Source organism: Bos indicus, chromosome 2 (assembly GCF_029378745.1).
Source record: "Bos indicus isolate NIAB-ARS_2022 breed Sahiwal x Tharparkar chromosome 2, NIAB-ARS_B.indTharparkar_mat_pri_1.0, whole genome shotgun sequence".
NCBI lineage: Eukaryota > Metazoa > Chordata > Mammalia > Artiodactyla > Bovidae > Bos > Bos indicus.
The window spans coordinates 25,608,203-25,619,813 of NC_091761.1; positions in this window are offsets into that span (position 1 = coordinate 25,608,203).

The following is an 11,611-nucleotide window of genomic DNA, read 5'->3' on the forward strand; positions in this document are numbered from 1 at the left end:
GTAATAGCAATACAGCTGAGGCTTGAAGGACCACTGGGGGCTGGGGTGGCCCTCCTCACAGTGGAAATCCACATGTAACTTACAGTCCCCATATACAGAATTTCTCAACATCCATGGTTCCTTTGTATCCTAGATTGCATTCACACTTTCAACCAACCTGGAATTGTGTAGTACTATAGTATTTATTAGGAGAAGGCAATGGCACCCCACTCCACTACTCTTGCCTGGAAAAGCCCATGGGCGGAGGAGCCTGGTAGGCTGCAGTCCATGGGGTTGCGAAGAGTCAGACATGACTGAGCGACTTGACTTTCACTTTTCACTTTCATGCATTGGAGAAGGAAATGGCAACCCACTCCAGTGTTCTTGCCTGGAGAATCCCAGGGACAGGGGAGCCTGGTGGGCTGCCGTCTCTGGGGTCGCACAGAGTCGGACACGACTGAAGCGACTTAGCAGCAGCATAGTATTTATTATTGAAAAGATTCTCATCTAAGTGGACACTCACAGTTCAAATCTGTGTCATACGACCAGGTCAACCATATATATATATATTTTTCAACGTAAAACCTCTTGAACTATTTAGAATAACAGGTATTTAGCCCTTGTTTTCAGAATTAGGTGCCTAGGACCACTGCTTATGAGAGGTTCTTTCCGGAAGGTTCTGACTTACTTGTGGAGAATCTGATAACTTAAAGCTCTATTCTTGATCAGATTCCTTCCCTATCTGGCCTAATCCTGAGTCAGTTACTCAGGGAAGAAAACAGAACCTTAACAGATGGGGTTCATCATTGCTGTTCTAGCTCAGTTTCTTTCTTGTTAACAAGAGCTCACACCTAAGGTTCTCAGCTGTGTCAGCTGCAAATCAATGCCTTGGGAACTCCTTCTTTCTATCTTTCTCTTGGGTGCACAGCTGATGTCTTGTTTTCTCTGCCTCTGGGTAAGTCAGGGATCCTTTAGATCTACAAGAAGGTAAAATCTCAAGAAGCCCCTAAATATGCAGATTAAATGATAATCAGTATCTTTTCACTGGGGCTATAAGCACATTGTCTCAACTACATAGCTAGGGATAAACCACATACATGCATTGGAGCATGGGAAGACTTTAACTGGTAAAACGTTTCTTCTTCTCTAAATTTGAACTGTATACTCTTCACCCCCACTCCTTCCTGCCCATCCCCACCAACTTTGATAAGGACTTGGCCATGTAAGTTGCTTTGGACACAGGAATGGAGCTGAACTGCAGATCCATGAGTTAATGTGTGATGCATCATTTCTGTGGAAGTAACTGACAAATACAGCATTGACCAGGGAGAACCAAGGTTGGACACAGAGAATGGCCTTGGTATTGGCTGCCTAGGCTTACTTATTGTGTGTGGGCCCTGTGCATGTGCATGTTCGGTCGTGTTGAACTCTTTGAGACTCTATGGACTGTAACCCAACAGGCTTCTCTGTCCATGGAATTTTCCAGGCAAGAATACCAGAGTGGATTGCCAATTCCTATTCCAGGGGATCTCCCTGACCCAGGGATCGAACCTACAACTCTTACATCTCCTGCACTGATGAATTCTTTACTAGTGGAAAGCCCAGGCTGGGTCCAGTGTGGCCTACTTAGTGGTGGTGCTGGAAGGGGGTGGGGTCCCAGTCTGACCTACTTCTAGTGGTGGTGGTGGAAGAGGGTAGGGGCATGTTAGAGACCTCTATCTGTCTCCCTCTCAGTGTCTTTCTCTCACTTTAGAATCATGACTATAGAAATAGTTAGAGATGAAAAATCTATCTCATGGCAATTATGTGATATGTTCATTGTCTGAACTCTCATTTAATCATCACCCAAGATCCTCTACTTTGTAGACGAGGAAACTGAAGTCCAGATAAGTTTCAGGGTTTCCCAGAGCACACACTTAACTGAGAACCAGACTGGAAACTGTTCTTTCTTCAGTCTCAGTTCCCTGCACATGGCTCAGCAAGACCTTCTGGCTCTCCCACCTAACAACTGTTTGACCTTGGAAAATCACTTAATCTCTTTGGATTCCCATAATGGGATGGGTGGGGTATCAGATGAGACCAGATAAGACTTCATTCATCTGAAATAATTAATTAGTAGTGTTTGTTTCATGATTCCTCTCATGGGGGAATTTTCTGTTGTGAATGCTATGAACTCGAGGAACTTTTGAGCCAAGGCAGTGTTACAGGAAGAAAAGCAAAAACTTTAAAGATATTCAGACTTGAATTCAAATCTGAATTCTATTAGCTATTATTTAAATGCTCTCAGTCTAAATTTTCTCATCAGTAAAATGGGAGCTAATCTTAGCTTTTGGGCTGTCCTGTTTGATGTCCATAAAACCCATGTTCACAAGTTCAGTGGTGCCCAAGTTTATGGCTTTCAGTGTATGTCAATTCTTGCTCCTATTCCTTCCCCTTAGTTCAGCAGTGATTTTGATCCATTTAAATATTTTCTCCTTGGAGGCTAAGCCTAATATGTGTTTTATTTCGTTGCCCAGTTCAGTAGAGCTTCACCATCCCTTAACATGGACTTGAGGCCTTCCTCTTTAGTAGTTTAGATAATCTACACAGTTTTGATTCTTAGAGGAGAAAACTTTCTGATGGAACATTCAGACTCAGCAGAGAAGGGGTGAAAGGGAGCCAGTTTTGTGCTGAAGTCTTCACTCTGCCCTGGGGATTCTGGCTTTCTTGTTATTTCTTGAACACTTCCGGCATGTTCCCGCCTCAGGGACTTTGCAATGAATATTCCTCTGCTTGGAAAACTCTTTCCCCATGTTCCATAGGATTTTTCCTTCTCATTCTGGTCTTTGCTCAAATGTTCAAAAATTTTCTTGATGCCCTTCCTTTATCCTTCTATTTTAAAATTACAGATCTCCCCTAGTCTTGGCACTCCCTATTCTTATTTTTTTCCTATAGCACTTTTTTTTTTTAAACTACTTCACATAGTGTATATTTTACTTATGTATTGCTTCTTTCTTCTCACTAAAACAAAAGCTTTGTGAGAGCAGGGACTTCTTTTTACACCAATGTATCCCCAGAACAGAATGGTTCCTGGACACTATAACCATCCCATGCATATTTGGCTGGTTTTTATATTTTGTGCAGCTGAATAGACAATATATTCCTACGATCTTCAGGTGGCCATCTGGAAGGCAGCTAGCGCCTACAGAATGAATATAGGCAGTTGTTTTGCATCATTTTCTTCATCTGGATTTACATAAGGAGGTGAGAAGAAAAAGTAGACAAGGATGAAAATAAGTCCCTCAAAGTCAGAACCACTTAGGAGACTTCATCTAGCCTATGAAGGAGCAGCCAGTATACGAACCACTGTTTTAACAGGTGACAAAAGATGACTCAATTTAGCAAGTTTCAGTTTTGAGTCAAGTTTCTCAAAAGTATAATTGTAAGTTCATTTAGTACATAGGATTTTTAACATTTTTCCTTTTATTTTCTTGCACTGGTGGGATGTGAGCTAAGGGAAGGTGGCTATAGGCTGATGATGTTGTCTGCTGATTTAAGTATTCTGCTCTACGTTTGGCTCAGTTCTTCAATTGCCATCAGGAATAAACTGAATTTGGTGCCTGTTATGATGGGGAAGAATCTTTTCTCCTATCACACTGTCCAGTGGTAGACAGGGAACTGTGAAATTTACCTTCTTTACAGAATGATTGTTTTCAAGTAATCCTTTTCATGGCAAGACATTCAGAATAATTTTTCTTTGAGGGGAAGATACATTTAGGGACCAAGGGGCATGAAATACCAAAAGCCTTGTTACAGAGTAGAAGGCAAGCCAAGTGTTCAAAAAAGGCAGGAAAGGGCTCAGGAAAGTTAACCAACTATTAAAACTTTTTTTTTGTAGTTACACAACAATAGGAACTACACAATCAATTCAAAGAAAACAAGGGCTTTTTTAGGCTCAGTTCAGTTCAGTCGCTCAGTTGTGTCTGACTCTTTGTGACCCCGTGGACTGCAGCATGCCAAGCCTCCCTGTCCATCACCAACTCCTGGAGTCCACCCAAACTCATGTCCATTGAGTCAGTGATGCCATCCAGCCATCTCATCCTCTGTCGTCCCCTTCTCCTCCTGCCCTCAATCTTTCCCAGCATCAGGGTCTTTTCAAATGAGTCAGCTCTTCACATCAGGTGGCCAAAGTATTGGAGTTTCAGCTTCAACATCAGTCCTTCCAATGAATATTCAGGTCTGTTTTCCTTTAGGATGGACTGGTTGGATCTCCTTGCAGTCCAAGGGACTCTCAGGAGTCTTCTCCCATACCACAGTTCAAAAGCATCAATTCTTCAGCGCTCAGCTTTCTTTATAGTCCAACTCTCACATCCATACATGACCACTGGAAAAACCACAGCCTTGACTAGAGGGACCTTTGTTGGCAAAGTGATGTCTCTGCACTTTAATATGCTGTCTAGGTTGGTCATAGCTTTTCTTCCAAGGAGCAAGCGTCTTTTAATTTCATGGCTGCAGTCACCATCTTTTGGTGATTTTGGAGCCCCCCAAAAATAAAGTCTCTCATTGTTTCCCCATCTATTTGCAATGAAGTGATGGGACTGGATGCCATGATCTTAGTTTTCTGAATGTTGAGTTTTAAGCCAACTTTTTCACTCTCCACTTTCATCAAGAGGCTCTTTAGTTCTTCTTCATTTTCTGCCATAAGAGTGGTATCATCTGCATATCTGAGGTTATTGATATTTCTCCTGGCAGTTTTGATTCCAGCCTATGCTTCATCCAGCCTGGCATTTCTCATGATGTACTCTGCACATAAGTTAAATAATCAGGGTGACAATATACAGCCTTGACGTACTCCTTTCCCAATTTGGAACCAGTCTGTTGTTCCATGTCCAGTTCTAACTGTTGCTTCCTGACCTGCATACAGATTTCTCAGGAGGCAGGTCAGGTGGTCTGGTATTCCCATGTCTTGAAGAATTTTCCAGAGTTTGTTGTGGTCCACACAGTCAAAGGCTTTGGCATAGTCAATAAAGCAGATGTTTTTCTGAAACACTCTCGCTTTTTCAATGATCCCACGGATCATTTCGATGATCTAATGGATGTTGGAGGCTCAGTTAAGTTCAGTCACTCAGTTGTGTCCGACTCCTTGTGACCCCATAAACCATAGCACGCCAGGCCTCCCTGTCCATCACCAACTCCCAGAGTCTACCCAAACCCATGTCCATCGAGTCGGTGATGCCATCCAACCATCTCATCCTCTGTCGTCCCCTTCTCCTCCTGCCCTCAATCTTTCCCAGCATCACAGTCTTTTCCAATGAGTCAGCTCTTTGCATCAGGTGGCCAAAATATTGGAGTTTCAGCTTCAACATCAGTTCTTCCAATGAACACCCAGGACTGATCTCCTTTAGGATGGACTGGTTGGATCTCCTTGCAGTCCAAGGGACTCTCAGGAGTCTTCTCCAACACCACAGTTCAAAAGCATCAATTCTTCAGCGCTCAGCTTTCTTTATAGTCCAACTCTCACATCCATACATGACTACTGGAAAAACCATAGCCTTGACTAGATGGACCTTTGTTGGCAAAGTAATGTCTCTGCTTTTAAATATACTGTCTAGGCTGGTCATAACTTTCCTTCTAAGGAGTAAGCATCTTTTAATTTCATGGCTGCAGTCACCATCTGCAGCAATCTTGGAGCCCAGAAAAATAAAGTCTGCCACGGTTTCCCCATCTATTTGCCATGAAGTGATGGGACCGGATGCCATGATCTTAGTTTTCTGAATGTTGAGCTTTAAGCCAACTTTTTCACTCTCTTCTTTCACTTTCATCAAGAGGCTCTTTAGTTCTCCTTCACTTTCTGCCATAAGGGTGATGTCATCTGCATATCTACTGATGATTATTTGCAATGATCTCTTTAAATTATCCAACAGCATAAGAATAAGCCAGTTTGTGAGTGTTCTAAGTGATTAATGTTCTATGAAGATCAGCATTTCTGTCTCAGTTGACATCTTTTCTGAACTTAAAGACCTACTGATTTACTTGTTAGTGTTGATCCTTATTGGGCTTCCCAGGTGATGCAGTGATAAAGAATCCACCTATCAATGGAGATGTGGGTTTGACCCCTGGGTCAGGGAGATCCCCTGGAGTATAAAATGGCAACCGGCTCCAGTATTCTTGCCTGGAAAACTCCATGGAAAGAGGACTCTGGCAGGCAACAGTCCATGGGGTCACATAGAGTCAGACATGACTGAGCGACTGAGCACACACACACACACACACACACACACACACACACACACACACTGATCCTAATGGGAAGCTTCTAGCACACCAAGACGTGTACTAAGGCCTGCTAAAATGCCTCACATACAATAGGCAATTCATGAATATTGCTTTGTTTCTTCTCTTCCTTGTGTAAACTTTTCTGTTCCTAAGGTCAGTTTTACTTTTTCTTGGTCTTTTTTATTTGTTTGAAGTATAGTTCATTTACAATGTTTTGCTAGTCTCTGCTGTATAGCGCAGTGACTGTTATACATATATATTCATTCTTTCCTTAATATTCCTCTCCATTATGGTTTATCCCAAGAGATTGGACATAGTTTGGTATGCTATATAGTGGCAACTTGTTGTTTATTCTAACTTCCTTTTTAAGTTTCTTTTTAAAGAAAAGCAAAACATTGTAAATAAGCTATATTTTTTTCCCTTAAAGTAATATATGCTTGTTTAAAAAAAGTATATGACTTTATAGCAGACAAAAATGAAAAAAATCTCATGACACAAATGCAATCATGGTTAACATTTTCATTAACTTTTTCCCCCCAGGTTTTGTCCTACCTCATGTATAGGCTTAATTTAAAAGTTTTTTTTAAACTTTTAATTTTATATTGGGGTGTGTGTGTGTGTGTTAGTCGCTCAGTCGTGTCCAACTCTTTGCGACCCCACGGACTGTAGCCCACCAGGCTTCTCTGTCCATGGAATTCTCCAGGCAAGAACACTGGAGTGGATTGCCATTCCCTTCTCCAGAGGAACTTCGCAACCCAGGGATTAAACCCTGGTGTCCTGAATCACAGGCAGGTTATTTACCATTTGAGCTACAGGGAAGTCCTAATTTTATAATGGAGTATAGCCAATTAACAATGTTGTGATAGTTTCAGGTGGACAGCAGAGGAACTCAGCCATACATATATATGTATCCATTCTCCCCCAAACTCCCCTTCCATCCGGGCTGCCACATGACATTGAGCCGAGTTCCCTATGCTATACAGTAGGACCTTGGTGGCTATCCATTTTAAATACAACAGTGTGTAATGTAGGTCCCAAACTTCCTAGCTATCCCTTCCTCTCTTCCTTTCCCCTGGCAACCAAAAGTTTGTTCTCTAAGTCTGTGAGTCTGTTTGTTTTACGAATAAGTCCATTTGCATCATCTTTTTAGATTCTGCACATATAAAAAAACTTTTAGTATAGAATATTTATTTGTACATACACGTTCACAGCAGCATTATTCACAATAGCCAAAAGGTGGAAGCAATCTAACTGTCCATCAATGGATGAGTGAATAAATGAAATGTGATATGTACACACAATGGAATAGTATTTAGCCATAAGGAGGGATCAGGTATTGAAAGATGCTAGGGCATGGAAGAACCTTGAAGACATTATGCTCAGTGAGACAAGTCAGTCACAAAGGGACAGATACTGTAGGATTCCACTTACTTGTGGTACCTGCTGCTAAGTAGAGTAGTCAAATTAATAGAAAGGAGAACAGTGGTTGCCAGGGGCTGAGGGTAGAGGGGGATGGAGAGTTACTGTCTAGTGGGTACAAAGTTTCATTCTGAGAAGATGTAAAAATCCTTGAGATGGATGCTGGTAATGATTTTACAGTATCAAAATACTAATGTTACTGAATTATATACTTTAAAATGGTTAAACTGGTAAATTGTATATCTTACCAATAAGAAAGACTTCAGTTATAAGTGACACATGCCCATGAAAAAAAATTAAAATGCATACATTGAAAAGTAAAATTCTTCTTACTTACCTCCCCTCCTCACTTACACAACGCAGAGATAACCATTCTAGCTGCTTTCGTATTTCTGCTTTTCACTTACCTGCACCTGTAACTGGAACAAGGATCTGCCAGTTCCTCTTCCTGCTTTGGGTGGCCATGACCCACTGGGGACCTGATGGTAACCTAGAGAGTCCAGTTAGGCTTAAAATCCTAGAGGATGTCATTGTTGTCATTATACTTGCTATGCGTCGCAGATACATACAGTAGGGTGCTCTTGGCTGCAAAGTAATAGAAAGTAAGAAACAAACTACAGTAAGACAATTTATTGTTTTACACAGGATATTCAGAGGTAGGGAAAGGACTAAACCAGAGTTGACTGTCACTAAAAATGTCATCAAGGACTAGTTTCTTCTTTTCTCTCCTCCACTATCCTTAGCATTGGCTTCAGCATAAAGCCTCCCATGGTTCTAAGTTGCTGCAAGTATCTGTGAAGGCTCTATGCTTTCTGGTCTCATGTTTTATTAGCTGAGACTGGCTGAGTTCTGTCCATGTCTAGTAATAACCAGCAGTAAAGGGATATTGGTCAAAGGGTACAAAGTTTCAATTATGCAAGATGAATAAGTTCTAGACATCTAAAGTACATCATGGTGACAATAGTTAACATTACTTATTATACACAGGCCTACCTTATTTTATTGTGCTTCACAGATATTGCATTTTTACAAACTGAAGCTTTGTGGCAATCCTGTAGCAAGTAAGTCTTTCGGGGCCATCTTTCCAACAGCATTTACTCACTTTGTGTCTCTGTGTCACAGTTTGATAATTTTTGCAATATTTCAAACTCCACCAGCAAGAAGGATTATGACTTGCTGAAGGCTCAGATGATGGTTAGCATTTTTTAGCAATATTTTAAATTAAGGTATGCATATTATTTTTTATACATAGTGTTACTGCACACTTGATAGACTACAGTATAGTGGTAAATATAACTTTTATACACACTGGGAATAAAAAACTTCACATGCCTCAATCACATTAATGTGATATTAGCTTTATTGCGGTTGTCTGGAACTGAACTCAAAATATCTCTGAGGTATGCCCATACTCGAAATTTGCTAAGAGGATAGATCTTGAATCTCCTCAACACACACACACACACACACACACAAAGTAACTACGTAGAGGTGATAGATATGTTAATTCACTTGATTGTGGTGGTCATTTCACAATGTATATCAAGTTGTACCTGTTAAATACATATAATTTTTATGTGACCTTTCAAAGCTGTTGCAAACAAACTAGTAGCAAGTGGGATGGAAGTACCATAATTAGCTTAGATGTATCACCTAGGTTGAAAAGGATGGAGGGGAAATCAACCAGTGCCTGCTCTAGGCTGTCTCCTGGTGCAAAAGGGTACATTTGAACAAGGCTACTGTTAGGGAAATTAAATAGTCTTGTTTAGGCTTCAGAGACAAAGTAGGACAGGCCTCTGACCGTGCTTCTAACCTGCCTGGACACTGCCCTGAGTGACCTGCCTGCCTGCTGTGAGTATAAGATTTACAGCACCATATATAAGGGGACAATCTTGAGATTGTGGAGCCCTTGCAGGAGCTCTGGCCAACCAAGCCCCAGGCTTAACATTCCAAGTTGTATAAGACAAACGGCATTAATATGAAAAGAGCTGAAATTTGCTCACAGACTGATGATGGTATCAGTTTGCCTCCTGAAATTATAAGTGGGAACCCTGAACTGCAATCTTTGAAGTCTTACCCACAGAGCAGATGCACTGCCTGGGAACTTCTGCCAACTGGGACTCTGGATGTGCTGTGACACGGGACTTCCCAGCGCTGTTTGAGTCTGGATGTTGGTCAAAACCCAGTTTGGTGATATATCCTCTGCTGTTTCTAGTTCTCTTTTCTTTTAATGTTAGTATATTGAAAGTAAGCTAGATAATTCTCTAATAAATATTGGCATTATTCATTTGTATAGAACAAGTGGCTTATTCTTTTAACAAATCCTTTGAACCTGAGATGAAAGTGAAAACTTTTGGCACAACAACTACCCAAGCCCATCTCATGTCCCAGTGTTTCACTTCACAAGCCTCTCCAACTTTGGCACACCCACCCCACCCCCGCCCAGCATTATAACTTACATCCCATGTTAGCTGGGTAGTTTATTAGGAAACCCAATCAGAGAGACCTCTGTCCTCCTCAGACTGGTCTTGGAGGCTACATCTCACCTGCCTCTTATGAGTTCTCAATACCTCCCAATATAGGACATTTGCCCAGAACCCCAAAACATTTCAAGTGGATCCAGGCTTTCCTTCACATCTGGCACCATGAGCCCTGGTCACATGCTCCCCACTGCCCACCCCCACCTGTCCAAGATCAATATTCCAGGCAAATAATCAAAATCACATATACCTTACATTAACCAAGGGAAAAAACACACTTCAGTTAAAGGGAATGTAGGTTATCACCTTGTATAATATATGGTTGATCCTTGAACATCATGGGGGAATAGGGTGCTGACTGACTATGCAGTCAAAAATCCGAGTATAACTAATAATTGGCCCTCTGGATCTGTGGTTTGGCATCCACAAATTCAACCAACTGCAGATCGTGTAGTACTGTAGTATTTATTACTGAAAAAGTTCACATATAGTAGACCCCACACAGTCCCAATCCATGTTGTTCGAGGGTCAGTTGTATAAGGAGATGCAGGAGAATTGAAGGCTATATGAAGAAAGGAGAGGCCATTCTGACTCCACATTTGGATGCTGGGGCAGTTGTCCAGATGGAAGCTACTGCCACACACTAACGTTATGTCATATGCATTCTCCACAGCATTAGATGGTCTTTACTTCATTAGTTATTCCCCTTTCTTCAATCTGTCCCTCTCTACTGGAATCTTAGGGAGCAAAGTACAGTGGAGGGTAGGGCATTAGAGTAAAATGGTCGGGATTTGGAATACTTGATGCCCTTCCTTTCCAACCCACTCCAGTCTGTTCTCTATGCTTCATAATTCTTTTCTTTTTTTAAAATGGAGATCCTTAGGAAGAAGAAACACATTTCACATCAAGATTGAGGACATATACACAAAAACTCTGAATGAAAAATCTCACAAAACTGTAATTCCCATATACTCTTTTGCAATGTGTGCTATTTTATGTATTTAAGAAACCCAGCTATTTTTTACTCATTACAGTGATTTCATAACTGACCGATGAATCATCACCTGTAGTTTGAGAACATGTTTTTCTATCTGGCTACTAGAATGCTCTTTCCAAAATACAGTCATTATTTTCTTTAAAATCCCTCAATGGCCTCCCACTACTTTAACGATAAAGTTCAAACTTTAACATGGCTTGGAAGATCCTCCATTCCCCAGCCCTTTATTACTATAGCTTCATCTGTCTTGGCTCTAACTGGTCCGTTTTCCTTCTGCAATCCAACCATGCCTACTTGCTCTCCGGACTCAGATGTGTCTACTAATAGAACGCTCTTCCCCACATCCTCTCCTTGTAGCTAATTTCTCCTCATTCTATCTTCTTAGCTTAGACTCCACATCCCTATGAATGCTTTCCCTGGACACCTAGCCCGGTTTAGGTGCCCCTCCTGTGTTCTCCCTTAGCACCCTGGCCTTCCTCAA